Here is a 13,746-nt window from a genome sequence, read left to right as displayed (position 1 = left end):
CCACCTAAACACGAGTTTAGCATGGCTTCTAGGCTATGCATACTATAAAACAACACGAATCATGACATGCAAGCAGTGCAGGGCTGCGGCTGCGGCTGCATGTTGATCAAAGCTTTGGTCTTCTGATAGCTTCTTTGCATTGAAAACTTTGTGTGGTCCCAAATACAAAGGCTTATAGTGTTGTAATGAAAGAAAATTGGAACCTTGTTGTTTCGTTGCAATCATATTTATATTTGTAGAATGGTGTTTTATGCTCTAATTCCAAAGTCCCACCATACCACACTCAATTTAAATTATGGTAGATCTATGTCAATTACACATCGAATGTGACTAAATCCATCATACAGATAGCCCAAATTCCATTGCTTCTCTAAGTATTATTGCTACAATGTGTTAACTTCTCTTTTCCTCCTTATTGATTGAATGCAAACACCTAAACGCTAACTAGACCTTTCATCATAAGAAAATTGTTATTCAATTTATTGTAGTTTAGGAAGAGGGAAAGATTTCATTTTTTTTCTTCCTTCCAATGTGGTGATTTTCGCCTAGTTTGTAGCTAACTTCCCCTCTCTTGCAAGCATTGGCAACAAGCTTGCAAGTTGCTACACACACACTGCGTTGCATTTATTTGATCGAATAATGCAATTTATATCCAATAACTCGTCATTATTCGCGTATTATCGTAAAATACATGGTATTTTCAAATAATTTATAATCTATCAATCGATAAACTACTCCAAAGTGTACTTCGGTCGCACGTGTGTCTATCTTTGTGGGTGCATGAAGGAGATGCATGTTACAAAAGACATACACAAGGTCTGCGGCACGAGCAGGAGTTAAGCGATTTCTACGCTTTGAGTGCACAAAGTCATAAGAAGACCAATTGCACCCACAACTACCACTGGATGCAGTGACCGAAAGCACCCTTGTCGCCACGTGTTGTAACTTGACTACGTCTCCTCCATATTCTTTCCATCATACTGGGCCTGAAATATTTTTTACACTATTAAGAACCCAAGGATCTCCGAAAGTTCCTTCCCTATTGGCATAATCCACCCTCTATTGGAATGCATCCATGCCATCGTCGCCTGGCACAACAACTGCGAGCAGAAGTTTTAAAGTCTCTCATCACCTCTTTGTTGGAGGCTTGTCCGTTCATCACTGGAACTTTGGATCCAAGACAAATGCAGCACCATGCAATGGTGTGTGCATTTGAGCCCATCGTTTTTCCACAAGATGCACGATCTGTGATCTCTCTCTTGCATTGTAGTGGTTGTATTCTTTGGTTTGACGCAACGCCTCAGACATGATCCAATAAACCTTACCAATGACAAACTTATCTGTGTCGACAACCCTTAGTAGTTCCACATAGGAACAAGTTTGTCAATGTTCCGCCAAAAGAGAGAAGATCGCACCAAGGACACACATTTTTGAGTTGCTTCGCGATGGCTTGGATACTTGCTGATCCAAGCCTTCCAACGGCGATCTGCAACAGTTTCTGTAAGAGCCGCTCGCACTTCAATGAGATTATTCAAAACATAGTATGATGTAGCAAACTATGTGGCACAGAAAATTTGAAGTGCTTTTTTCGGAGACTTGGAGCGAAATAAAGCATATGTAAATTGATGTTCCCGTATAAAGACTATGTGATTGGCGTCAATAAGAACCTGTTTTATGAATGATAAATTGCCCATATCCTTTAGGAGTAAATTCAGGGTGTGAGTTGCACATCCAATCCATGTAATTTCTGAGTACTTTTTCATAATGGCTAAACCCGCTCCTTTGTAGTTTGAAGCCACATTCTTCGGTCCACTTAGTCGAGCAATAGCTCGCTCATATACCTTTTTCAAGTAGAGAGATGTCTTCTCTTTCAATGAGGTATCAATGGCCTTTAAAAACATTGCACCTTTGGGACAAATTACCATGACATTAATCAATGGTTTTTTCTGACAACTTGTCCATCCATCGAGGGCTATGGTACAACCAAAGGCTGGAACAAAGTCAAGCACTGTTCACCTAAGAATTGCTTCTGTACTGCTCTTGACTTTGTCAACATACTTTGTTCGAATTTTATTATAATAAAGATAGATGAATCCTTTTTTTGCAGTTGACATTAGGGCATCTTTGAAAATAGGATTTCTTATGACAATAAATGGGATTCCAGAAGCCATGAAGGCTCGTGTCCACTTTAGATGCGATTTGAGAATTTCATGTTGAGTGAATGCTTCCTGTAGAGTCCCAAGCGTACCGGCTCTGCTGGATTTCCCAGGACTAGCATCTATCCCTCCCATGGCACCATTTGGAAAAGTGTAAAGACTTTGAGGTGTTCGGGTTGTTCCCATTAAAGGTCCTTGGTTAGCTCGCATGTCTTCTTGATCTACACTCACTTCTTCTATGTTGACAAATGACGCACCTATCATACCCTTCTATCTCTTAGGAAGAAGTTGTGCCTGTTTGCATTTCTTTACATACCCTGCAAAATGGACCCATATGTCGTTAGGCGGTGCTCCACATTCTTTCACATTGGGACTAGTGCCGAATAAATTCTTTGATGCGAGTTGCGTTGCCGTGCCACTTATGCCCACAATGTTTGCATTCCAAAAACGAAACTGTTTTGTCTCTCTCTTTTTCCTCCACATACGACCACTCTTTTCCTTGCACCATGCTTTCTCACTTTAACAAAATATATCCTACAATCAATAGATACACTATGATTATAATGTTTCACCATAATAGTGCAATGAGAAAGATAAAAGGTTATAGATATGATTTGCTAAATTAAAATGATGAATGAATAGTGTTAAGATAATATTTTGGGGAAGATCACCAATGGATATATCATTCTTGGCTACTAGGTGGTAAAGAGCCTTTGCTCAAGACAACCTAAACGAGCGATGGAGTCATCTCGCATTCCACTATCTATGTCTTTTGGAGGTAGGATCTACTGCTCAAACACAACCAATCGACCCTAAAATAACTGAGTTCTCTAATTTCTATATCAACATAGAGGTAAGAGCATGAGCTCGATAACATCCATGTGACTCCTAAGTACTATGCATGACTAATATTCACTAGGAGGTAAGAGCTTTTGCTCAATCACAACCTAGTGCGTTCTATAACCTAGTGAATTCTATAGGTAATCCACCATATTCACTTAGAGGTAAGAGCATAAGCTCGATAACAACCAAGTGAATCCTACTTCATACCTTAAACCTCACTTGGAAGTAAGAGAATCATCTCATAACAACAAAGAGGCACTAAGTGGACCTATTCTATGTCTATATGGAGGTAAGAACATTTGTTCATGACAACCAAAAGACCCTACATGTATGTGTATATGTTCCAAAATGTATGAACTAACACTATTATTTGTGCACATATTATAGCTATGATAGATTTTAACCATCAAATATCACTTTTAGTATCTATTCTAAAACAAATAGAGCTAAGAGTATAGCTTCTAATGTTTAGGATTATACATTCGCACTATAGCTAGAAAAGTAGCCTCTAATGCGTATGATTATTATTTATCTATTCTTAAACAAGTAGAGCTAAAAGTATAGTCTCTATTGCTTAGAGTAATTTATTTAATCTTATCAATAGAGCTAAAGGATAACTTCTATTGTTAAGAATTATAGGTGATTCAAATCTATATGATTATTTTCTTTTTAATGTATAAATATTAAAAATAATATTTTCTTAAAAAGTCAAAGATTTTTTAAGTTGACAACTCAACCTTTCTATGTCGGAGGTAACCTGACACTTTGGTGAAGGGAATTATAGCTAAAACACGCAAATTTGGCCTTTATATACTACTATTATATTGATCGAAAACATATAGATCAATTTAAACTATCGATCAAAAGCCTATCGATCAATAGTTTATCGATCGATATGTAAGCAATAAAACGTTTTTTTTTTTAAAGCTGACATGGCAACGAATAATATGCACGAATAAATCTTTAGAACGTATTAATCGATCATTATTCACGAATAAAACGAATGTCAAATAACGAATCATGAAACCGAGCGCGCACACATACACACACACACACACACATACATGGCTAGTCCTGGCATGTTACTATTTCCTTGGTATATCTTGCTAAGACTGTTGGCTGGGGGTGCCCTTGGTGTATAACCTGTTTGAAATGAAAAAACAAAATTTAGTAAGTGGTACCTTAATGGTATCTAACTCTTGGTTGTTAATTGGGTTAAAGTGGGGAGGACACATTGCCTTGCTATATCCTTCGTATAATTGGCTAGGTTTGGAAACCTTGGGTGGAATAATGGCTTGAATTCACTGTATAAATATAAAAGGATTCTAGAGGGTGGTACCTTAATGGTACCTAACCCTTGTATTTAAAGGGATTATGTTCATTTGGCGGGTCTCCTGGGTCTGCAAACCCTACCTTTTTTCGCTTAACTTCACGGTGGCTCCCTACTGACGGGTCTGCGCTACTGCGCCACTAGGTGCTCTCTCTCTCTCTCTCTCTCTCTCTCTCTCTCTCTCTCTCTCTCTCTCTCTCCCCCCCCCCCCCCCCCTTTCTCCCCCCCCTCTCTCTGTACTACGCGGCACTGCTGTTTACGTCTACCTCTTGATGATGGGCCCGCCTTACTGTGCTGGAGGAATGTGGCTACTTGCTCCAAACACTATAAAAGGTGAGCTCCCATGCTCACTTAGCATTGGTATTGCATGATTTTTTTGTGTATGTGTGTACTTGAGAGTTGTTGTCTATACATTGGGACTGTGAGGGTGTTACCTGCAAGAGGTGTAGTGTTAACATTGTCGGTTATATGGCAAAAGGCAAGGATAAGCTAGCTATTGTGGAGTTGGCTGCTCCAAATCAATCTCAGGTGACCTATGACATTGATATGGACTACTGTCCATAGTGTTTGATGTAACATGATTCACTTGCTGTTATGGTGATATTCTTCATGCTTATGCCGGAATATACATAAATGGCAATTTCTACTGTAACATTTACTATACTGGTTTTTTTTTCACCGTACGGGTTTAGGAAAGGCTTTTAGTCTATGATTAACCTATCATTGGCATATATATGTGCATCCTTTTGTCTGCGGCTTTGAAATTCCCTTTGAGGCTAGGGATACAAGGCAATGCATATCTACGGGCTTTTTTAGGCATGTTTTTAGAATAACTTTAAAAGGTGGTTTCCTCTTGCATACACTAGATAAATGTTGCTTTGAATTGCCATGATTTGTTGTTGTAGCTAAAATATAATGACAGAAGCTCTTGATGAATGGCCTATATGATAGGGTTGGATTTTTTTGGTGTAATCATACGGCCTGGTTTACTCTATTATGGCTGGCGCGGCTGGTGTAATACTGATGTTGTGCCTCTGAATTTGTTATCGAGCTTACCATAGCCGCTTGGTTTTGGTCTAAACTGTTTTAAGTGGTGTGGATATAGAGCTTTAACATTTAATCACTTAGCCATGAATGGGTGGTTCTATACTGGGTTATGATTGATTGTGACCACAGTGGTTATTCTATGGTTCCTATATAGAGGGGTTGATTGGTATATGACCCTATATAGTGGGGGTAACCCACTTGTGGGTGTTAGACATTGGCATGTATGGTCTGGTAAGGCTGTCGTGGTGTTTATACTAAGGTTGATGTGACTTTGGTTGGTTATCGAGCATTCCACTCTTGTTCAGTTACGGTCCATGCTATTGTGTTTATGGTTCTTGGGCATAACTGATTAAATGGGCCAAATGATTGGTTGGTTATGATGGATGGTGGCTGAATATGGTTATGATTAGGATGGGTTGTGAATTATCTTAATTTTGGTTGTAAATTAGACTGCTCATAAGGCCGTATGTGGTCGCTTATTACATTGAGGTTATGGGCATTTGTGGCACACATCCCTTGCTTTTTGAAAAAATAATGAAATATGAAATATAGGGTTTAACACTCATACTTACTACCTTACATATGGTCTCCGCCTCCGACTAAATGGGTGTTGGGCTTATTTACTAATGACTTCTTATGTTACAGGTGACTCCAAGGTATAGATTGACCGCACGTATGAGTACTGTCAATTGACTCTGAAAAAATAGCGGCAATTAGAGCCAAACACTGTAAAGGCAAGAAATAGGAATATGTGGCCCACTTCGAGGCTAAATTTCCTCATAAAACTTGTCTTCGGCCTTATCTCATGAGAGCTTGTAAAGCACAGGGGCTCCATATGGTTTTCCACCTTGTAAATGAAACCATCTCTAAATTTATAATTAGATTTACCTTTCTTATTATTTATCTTTGAAAGCAATTAAGTTGGGTGACATCTATAACATGTGGGATACCCATGCATCACCTGCATACGGTGCCAATGCTAATTGAAAGTTGTGATGTTTCCATGGATACACGTGAGGGTTACCTTCTCAACTATGGTTTTCAAAGTTCCCTGGCTTGGAGAGCGGACTTATATATCTTCAGGCTCTTGATTCTCTTGTACTTGTGTATAAAGTATGATGAATGCGAATTATACCACCTTTTCATTGACATAGTTTCTAGTGTCTTTTGTAATTTGAAAGGATTCTTTGGTGTTTATGCTATATTGTTATTGGAACACAGACACACACACGTGCACACACACACACACACACACACACACACACACACACACACACACACACACACACACACACACAAACACTCATGCACGCACACACACATACACAAAATTTCAAGTGTAGAATCTTGGTCCTAGTATATTCAACTCATGAACAAGAGTACAAGAGCATATGTGCCAATGCTTGCAAGTGTGTGCGTGTGTGTGTGTGTGTGTGTGTGTGTGTGTGTGAGAGAGAGAGAGAGAGAGAGAGAGAGAGAGAGAGAATGAATACAATATATATATATATATATAGAGAGAGAGAGAGAGAGAGAGAGAATTTTAAGCCTAGAATCTCCAATCAGTAGCTTTTAAGGCTCTCATCCCAACTTCGAACCAAACTAGGAGTATATCTAACTTGGATTTAAACTTACAACCTTTGGATTATAAACATATTGGCAAATGAAAACATCTTTACCAAGTATATTGAACTCTTGAACATGAGTATAAGAGAATTTGTTCCAATGCTTGCAAGTCACCAAAGAGAGAGATAATACATACAATAGAGAGAAATGAAATGTTATACTAAACGTCTTTAAAAAGCCAAAATTACCTATGAGACCAAAGTGATACAATCCTTGTGGATCTAATCCAATGTCTGGGTACAAAAATAAAATGAGGTAAAGTGAAAGATTAAAGACTAAAATCGTCGTCGTCGTCGTCAATGCTCGAGGATGCTCAACATTGGGCGTTGTCAAAGAAAGTATTCCATTCGTCCGCTAAAGAGCTTCGTCAATGTCCACCTCTGCAAATAGTCATACTGGGCGTCTCCCATATCGTACTAGAATAGTCATGATCCTCTGGTGAAGCCTCCGTCGATATCATGGTGGTCACCCACGTAGATGTGGGCGCCTAGCTCTCCCGAGCTCAATGGCTCTATCCACTAGTATACCTTTGGTATAAGTGGGCTCTGAAGTCTAATGTGAGGCATGTTTATCTGGCTGTTGAATCCTACTCTAAAGAAGTCAGTGATCTCCCACTGTAAATGTCTCCCACTGCGTGGTCTCCTCACGAAACACTCCTCGTGTCTGCGCAAATCTAGCAAAGACAACTTAAGGCAATCTCTCATCTTGATATCTCATGACTCTAGCCAACGGTCCAAAGCCCTCTCTAAACAGGCATGAGAGCGGCCTCATATCTCATAGTATACCAAATAGTGACAAATGTGATGGAACTCTGTCTTTAGCTCTATATGACACAATTGGCATATTCTGGCTTCTGTTGGTACTTTCCTAAATCTGACAGTCTCAATCTCTAGCTGATGCGATGATGTGCACATCTGACCAATAGCACATTGTATCCCATAGGATAAATGAGTGTCTGTATAGGCGAGTCTGATCACATATCCATCTAGAGAGAGAGAGAGAGAGAGAGAGAGAGAGAGAGAGAGAGAGAGAGAGAGAGAGAGAGAGAGAGAGAGAGAGAGGCTCTCATACCTAGAATCTCCAACGAGTAGATTTTAAGGTTCTAACCCAAACTTGGAGCCATACTTAAATTATATTGAACTCTAGAATATTAGCCTGGATTATAAACATATTGGATGTCAACTGATGAAAACATTTTGGCCTAAGTATATTCAATTCATGAACATGAGTACAAGAGCATATGTGCAAATGCTCTCAAGTCACCGAGAGAGAGAGAGAGAGAGAGAGAGAGAGAGAGAGAGAGAGAGAGAGAGAGAGAGAGAGAGAGAGAGAGAGAGACTCTCAAAACGTAGAATCTCCAACTAATAGCTTTTAAGGCTTTAACCCAGACTTGAAGCCAAACTTGGAGTATATCCAACTTGGATATAAACTTGGACTTATTTCTAAACCAAACTTGGAGCCATACTTGGAGGGTATTGAACTCTATAATGTAAACCCAAATCTTTGCATTATAACATATTAGTAGATGAAAACATCTTGGTACAAGTATATTCAACTCATGAACATGAGAAAGCATCTGTGCCAATGCTTGAGAGAGAGAGAGAGAGAGAGAGAGAGAGAGAGAGAGAGAGAGAGAGAGAGAGAGAGAGAGAGAGAGAGAGAGAGAGAAAGAATCTCAAACTAGAATCTCCAATTAGTAGCTTTTGAGGCTCTAAACCCAAACTTGGAGCCAAATTTGGAGTATATCCAACTTGGATATATGCTTGGAGTATTTTCTAACCCATACTTGGAGCAAATTGAACTCTAGATTGTAACCTAGAAAAAGGGAGGGACTATTGATGGTAGACAACTTCAATGATAGGGCACATCATGAGTGCAACCAACTTCAATGCGAACTTGCAGTATATTGAAGCTGGGGTAAGTATTTTGCTTAAATCAAGGATGTTGGAGTTCTCAATTATAAAATTTGGTAGACAAATAGAGTCATCATTCTATTTTTTTGGAGCAAGTAGTGTGGCTAGGTGCTTGGATATTATGAGCATGATCATAAGCAAGTTAGGAAGCCCACCATAAATATAATGCAAAGACCATAGTGCCTATGTGCACCTAGGGGCACCTAGCATCCGAGACTTACCCAGGCTTGCCATCTCTAAAGATGAAATGCCAGCTTAGGATTAATCCTCGGGCTTGTTGCTTTCTGGATCACTATTCTCTCATAGAAGATTCGGCATATGCATGGGCATATGTTGATTGATGCCTAGTTGCATCATAGGGCAATCAACTCTCTGTACAACCGACCATGCAAGCTTCCAAAGATATTATGAGCACAGACCTCACCACTTGGTAAATGGAAAGCCTTGGAACAATGACTATAGGATATGGACAATGATTAGTAGATGCACATGTTGCGACCGCGCAAGTGCATGCATGTGAGTACACAACCTCTTGATTACACATATCCTCACATGCACACACATATGCATGTTCGCATGCACTTGTACATACTAACATACACATGCATGTTTAAATTTATGAATCTATTTTTTCATTGATTTTTTTAATTAATTACTATTAGGGTGGCATCTCTGCTTGCTTTTCCTTTAGGGAATTTTTCTTTGGTTTTTCTTGCACATGTGGCATTGCTCCTGCACAATAAAATGCTCGCTTCGTACTCATCTCCTCCAAAATTCACAAGAGATCATTGTTGTTTAGCTCACCACTATCCTCTTGCATCACATCTTTCAGCACGATCTGTTTAGCAATATTTAGTTGCAAGTGGCTTGGTGTTGTTGCCAGAACTTCTAAATAACACGAGAAACAAACTCACGTGTTCTTTGTATTGCAGATCTCAATACCCCCTTAGCAAACGAGTGATTGTGTGTTCATGATGAATATTGGCTTTCATGGGATGTGCTATTACTACACATTAGATGACTTCCACATCTACTTTGCCTTATCACAATAGAGGAAGTCATCCTTGCCTGGGTCGGCTTCACCTAAGAATGCCCATCATATTTTTGTTCCATCCCCAACATGGGAGAACTACTAGCAAGAAGTGTTGGTTGTTCATACACAATTATTAATGTAGCATTGATGAATGGCCTCAATTTCATCAATACTAGTGACAAAAGCATACATGCAGAGTGCTTTCCATTGGCAACATTGTTTGGTGTAGCACCCACAAAATGTTCTATATTGCCATGAATGTTATGGTTGCTTCCTATGTTTCAACGATGAATGCCATGGTTATCCGTTACCCGAAGAAACAAAAAATAAATTTCCCTCTATCTCCTTTGCAGAGCTACCTGAAACATCGATAATTTCAACTTTGTTTTCTTTAAAGTTGGTTCCAGGAGTAATATTACTTGAGAGTCCAATATTCCCAATGATTTTTGTAAATGTTGAATTGAGAATAGTGAATATCATTACCTAATGCAAACCCCCCCGTAATCTTTGGGATTGATCATAACATACCTCAATGGACAATCAACAAGACTCGACTCCAAAGTAAAAGAGTCCCAGAAAATAAGTATAAATCACTATGGCTATGACTGATTTGGAACGCAAAAGGTACATACTGATCAATTTTGATCTCTACTGCAACGTCAATACTATGGAAATTGCCTTTCGCAAAGAATATCATATCGATCCTCTCTATCTTGTGAGGGTGGACAATTTGCATAGGAGACAGTAGGAAGTTTCTATAGTCAAACGTTATGTGGCCTAGTTTTCTTAGAAATGTATAGCATTAAGAGTAGTGAAAACTGCAAGAGTTGTCATAAAGAAAGGGATAAGAGTATTATTTTTGAGCCTCAATCACCAAGATTGTTCCTTGGACTATTTGAAAATTGCAAAACTAATGCAATTTGTTCTCTCTTTGAGCACAATATGTCAATTTCTCCCATCGTCAAGGCAGTTGACCATATGACTAGATGGATAGAAGCAATAATCTCTAGAAAAATCACTCCTAGTGAAGTACATTCAAGCTGACCGGGCTATTGCAATCAAAACATGTCAATGTGCAAGGAAGAGGACAAGAGAGAGGACCAGTAAGGACATTGCGTGTAGCATTCCAAGGAGGGAGCAGGGGTCTACTGGAGTTGCAACAAAGGCGAGGGCAGGTAGGAGAGTAGGTTTGGCATGGTCAACTCGGAAGCGACGATGATATGTGAATCACTCCCTTGGAACAACGACAATTGGAGGGCTACAATGACCGTTGGCATTGTAGCATCTTGTGTGAACCCCCTTCCCCTTTCCATTGTTGTGATTATGTGTAAGCCTTGTAGAAATATTGGGGATAAGTGCTATGTGGAATGTGATGTGGAAATCATAGTCAACCTTAAAAGGTGGTATGGTTAGCTTGAGCCATCTAATGTAGTGTTCATTATGTGACCCCTATTGTACTCTTTCTGGCTTTACAAAAGAGTATGCCTTGTATACACTTTGTAAAGAGTAATTAAGCTTTTGAAACTATATCTTTCTATATATTGAGTGCACAATTAAGCTCTAGTTTAATCTAACCACCATGTATTAGCCATGAACGTACACTATATCATCCACCCTAATTAACCTACACCAACAAGTGTTATCAAAGTGTGGTGTAGATTATTACTTAGATCTTGGTCATTTGCATTCTCTATTTGCTAAATTTATGTGAGTCCTCTACTTGCTCACACGATTGAATCAAGCTTTTGCCTTGCACATTAGGCATCTTGCTAATTTCTTGTCTAATTTATCTTCTTTTCAAGCCAATAAGCGATGGAATATGTCTCATTGCACTACCACTATTCGTACTAATGTGATTAGGAAGAAGGAATTTACCTTGCACTTGATTCCACCTATCTACAAGCAATGATTGACTCCCCTTTAGCTTTACTGATTAAGTCATTTTTTTGTGTTATTCTAGCTTGATTACTCTTCAAGCTTGATTACTCTTCAAGGTCAAAAACTCCACTTCACTTCTCGAGCATGTGTTTAGAATACTCTCTAGAGAAGCTTTAATTGAGTCTTTAAGCTTTGAAATATGTGGCCAACTAATAGGCATACTGACCTCTGAAAAGATCTCAACAGCGTGCCTTACTTGATTTGAAGGGATGGGTTAGGTCCAACCAGATGACTCCAACCAAATTAAAGATCTTGGTTTTGCCTCAATTGAATTGGCCGACCAACCTCCTCTTATGTAGAGTTGCACATGGTTGCCTGCTTTTGCATTGACACTCCAATCTCTCCCATTCGACGACAAATCTCAAGAGAGCTTGTTTTAATACATCTAAGTAGGTCTGCCTTTATCCTTTTAGCTATATAGCTCAAGGGCTTGTTCCCACCATAAAATTTGCAACCTCAAGACCCTAAGCCCCTCGGCTCTAGAGTTGATTCCCATAAGGCCTCAAGCCTCTCAAACATACACTCAAGTGGAAATTCAATACTCACGTATTGACACTAAAAGTTTGTCATTAAGAGCAAATTCATACAGTTAAGGGTCTCTCCATGAGCCAAGGTCCTTCTCATTTAAACACCATTTAAAAAACTTAAATTTTTGTCAAAATTACTCTTGACTTTGTATTTTACATGGCCTCATCAAGCACCAATCATGTATCCCAAGCTGTGTATGTCATTATCCTCACTTAGGGTAATATGATTCTTATTTATACCTTGAGGAATAAATATTGCCCATCACAAGGTAAGACCTTCCCCTCCCATGTAAAATTGCGACCAATTACCTGCTCGCATGTTGACACTCCAATCTCCTACCCCAATCGTCTAGTAATGGATCTCAAAAAGGTGGTAAGCTTGTTTTAAAAGCCCCAAAGGAGGTCTGCCAACTACCACTGGCACACCAGCTCTTTCATCCTTTTAGCTATATAGCCCAACGGCCTCTTCCCACCACATAATTTGTAACCTTTTTCAGAGCCGATCCCCACAAGGCTTCAAGCCTCTCACCCATAAGCTCTTGAAGTGGAAGCTTACCCACCACATACTCACTTTGCATTATTTACACTTAAATCTTGACTTTAAGAGATTCATAGAATTTCCACAAGCCAAGCGAAAGCAACATGATTTTTATCGAGGGCCCTCTTGGCTATGTATTTTAAATCACCTCCTTAAGAACCAACATGTATCCCAAACTATGTATGTCATTACCCTCTCTTAAGGTAATATCATTTTTATATGAACCTTGAGGATTAGATACTACCCACCATCGGGTAAGCCCTTCCTCTTGCTCACAAGCGAAGCACCATCATTGGGGTCAAAAAAGACATTGCCAAGTTTAACAACCAAGGAGGTTTCACACATGGTAGACAAAAACAAAGGGCTGCATATGTGCGCACAGCTATGGGTAGTTGTTGAACCACTAAATAAGGTTGAATGAGTGGAGACTAGGCAAAGCAATTTACAATTGTACCATTGCACACGAGGCATGGACCACCTTTAGAGAGGCATTTTGGAGCTACTGCCAAACAATCCAAGATTGCATTAAAAATGAAGCTCTATGGATCGATCATGAGAGCTTGGGGAGGATGTATCTTCTCTTGTCAAGAGGCTCAATAGGATATGCATGCAGCTAGTTTTTTATCAACTCACTTCAATTTGAATCCCGGGGATAACCAATGCTTTTAGTTGCACATCAACTAATGCAACACTACAAAGACCATTGCTTGCTACTTGATAACATCCCAATTGTGTTGAGACAAGAAAAAGATAGACAAGTTCATCCTTCGAGTGAGAAAAGTGCCAAAATGAACCTTC

This window comes from Adiantum capillus-veneris, chromosome 6, assembly GCF_014529385.1.
Source record: "Adiantum capillus-veneris isolate H3 chromosome 6, ASM1452938v2, whole genome shotgun sequence".
NCBI classification, from domain to species: domain Eukaryota; kingdom Viridiplantae; phylum Streptophyta; class Polypodiopsida; order Polypodiales; family Pteridaceae; genus Adiantum; species Adiantum capillus-veneris.
Note: the sequence above shows the minus strand (reverse complement) of the source record.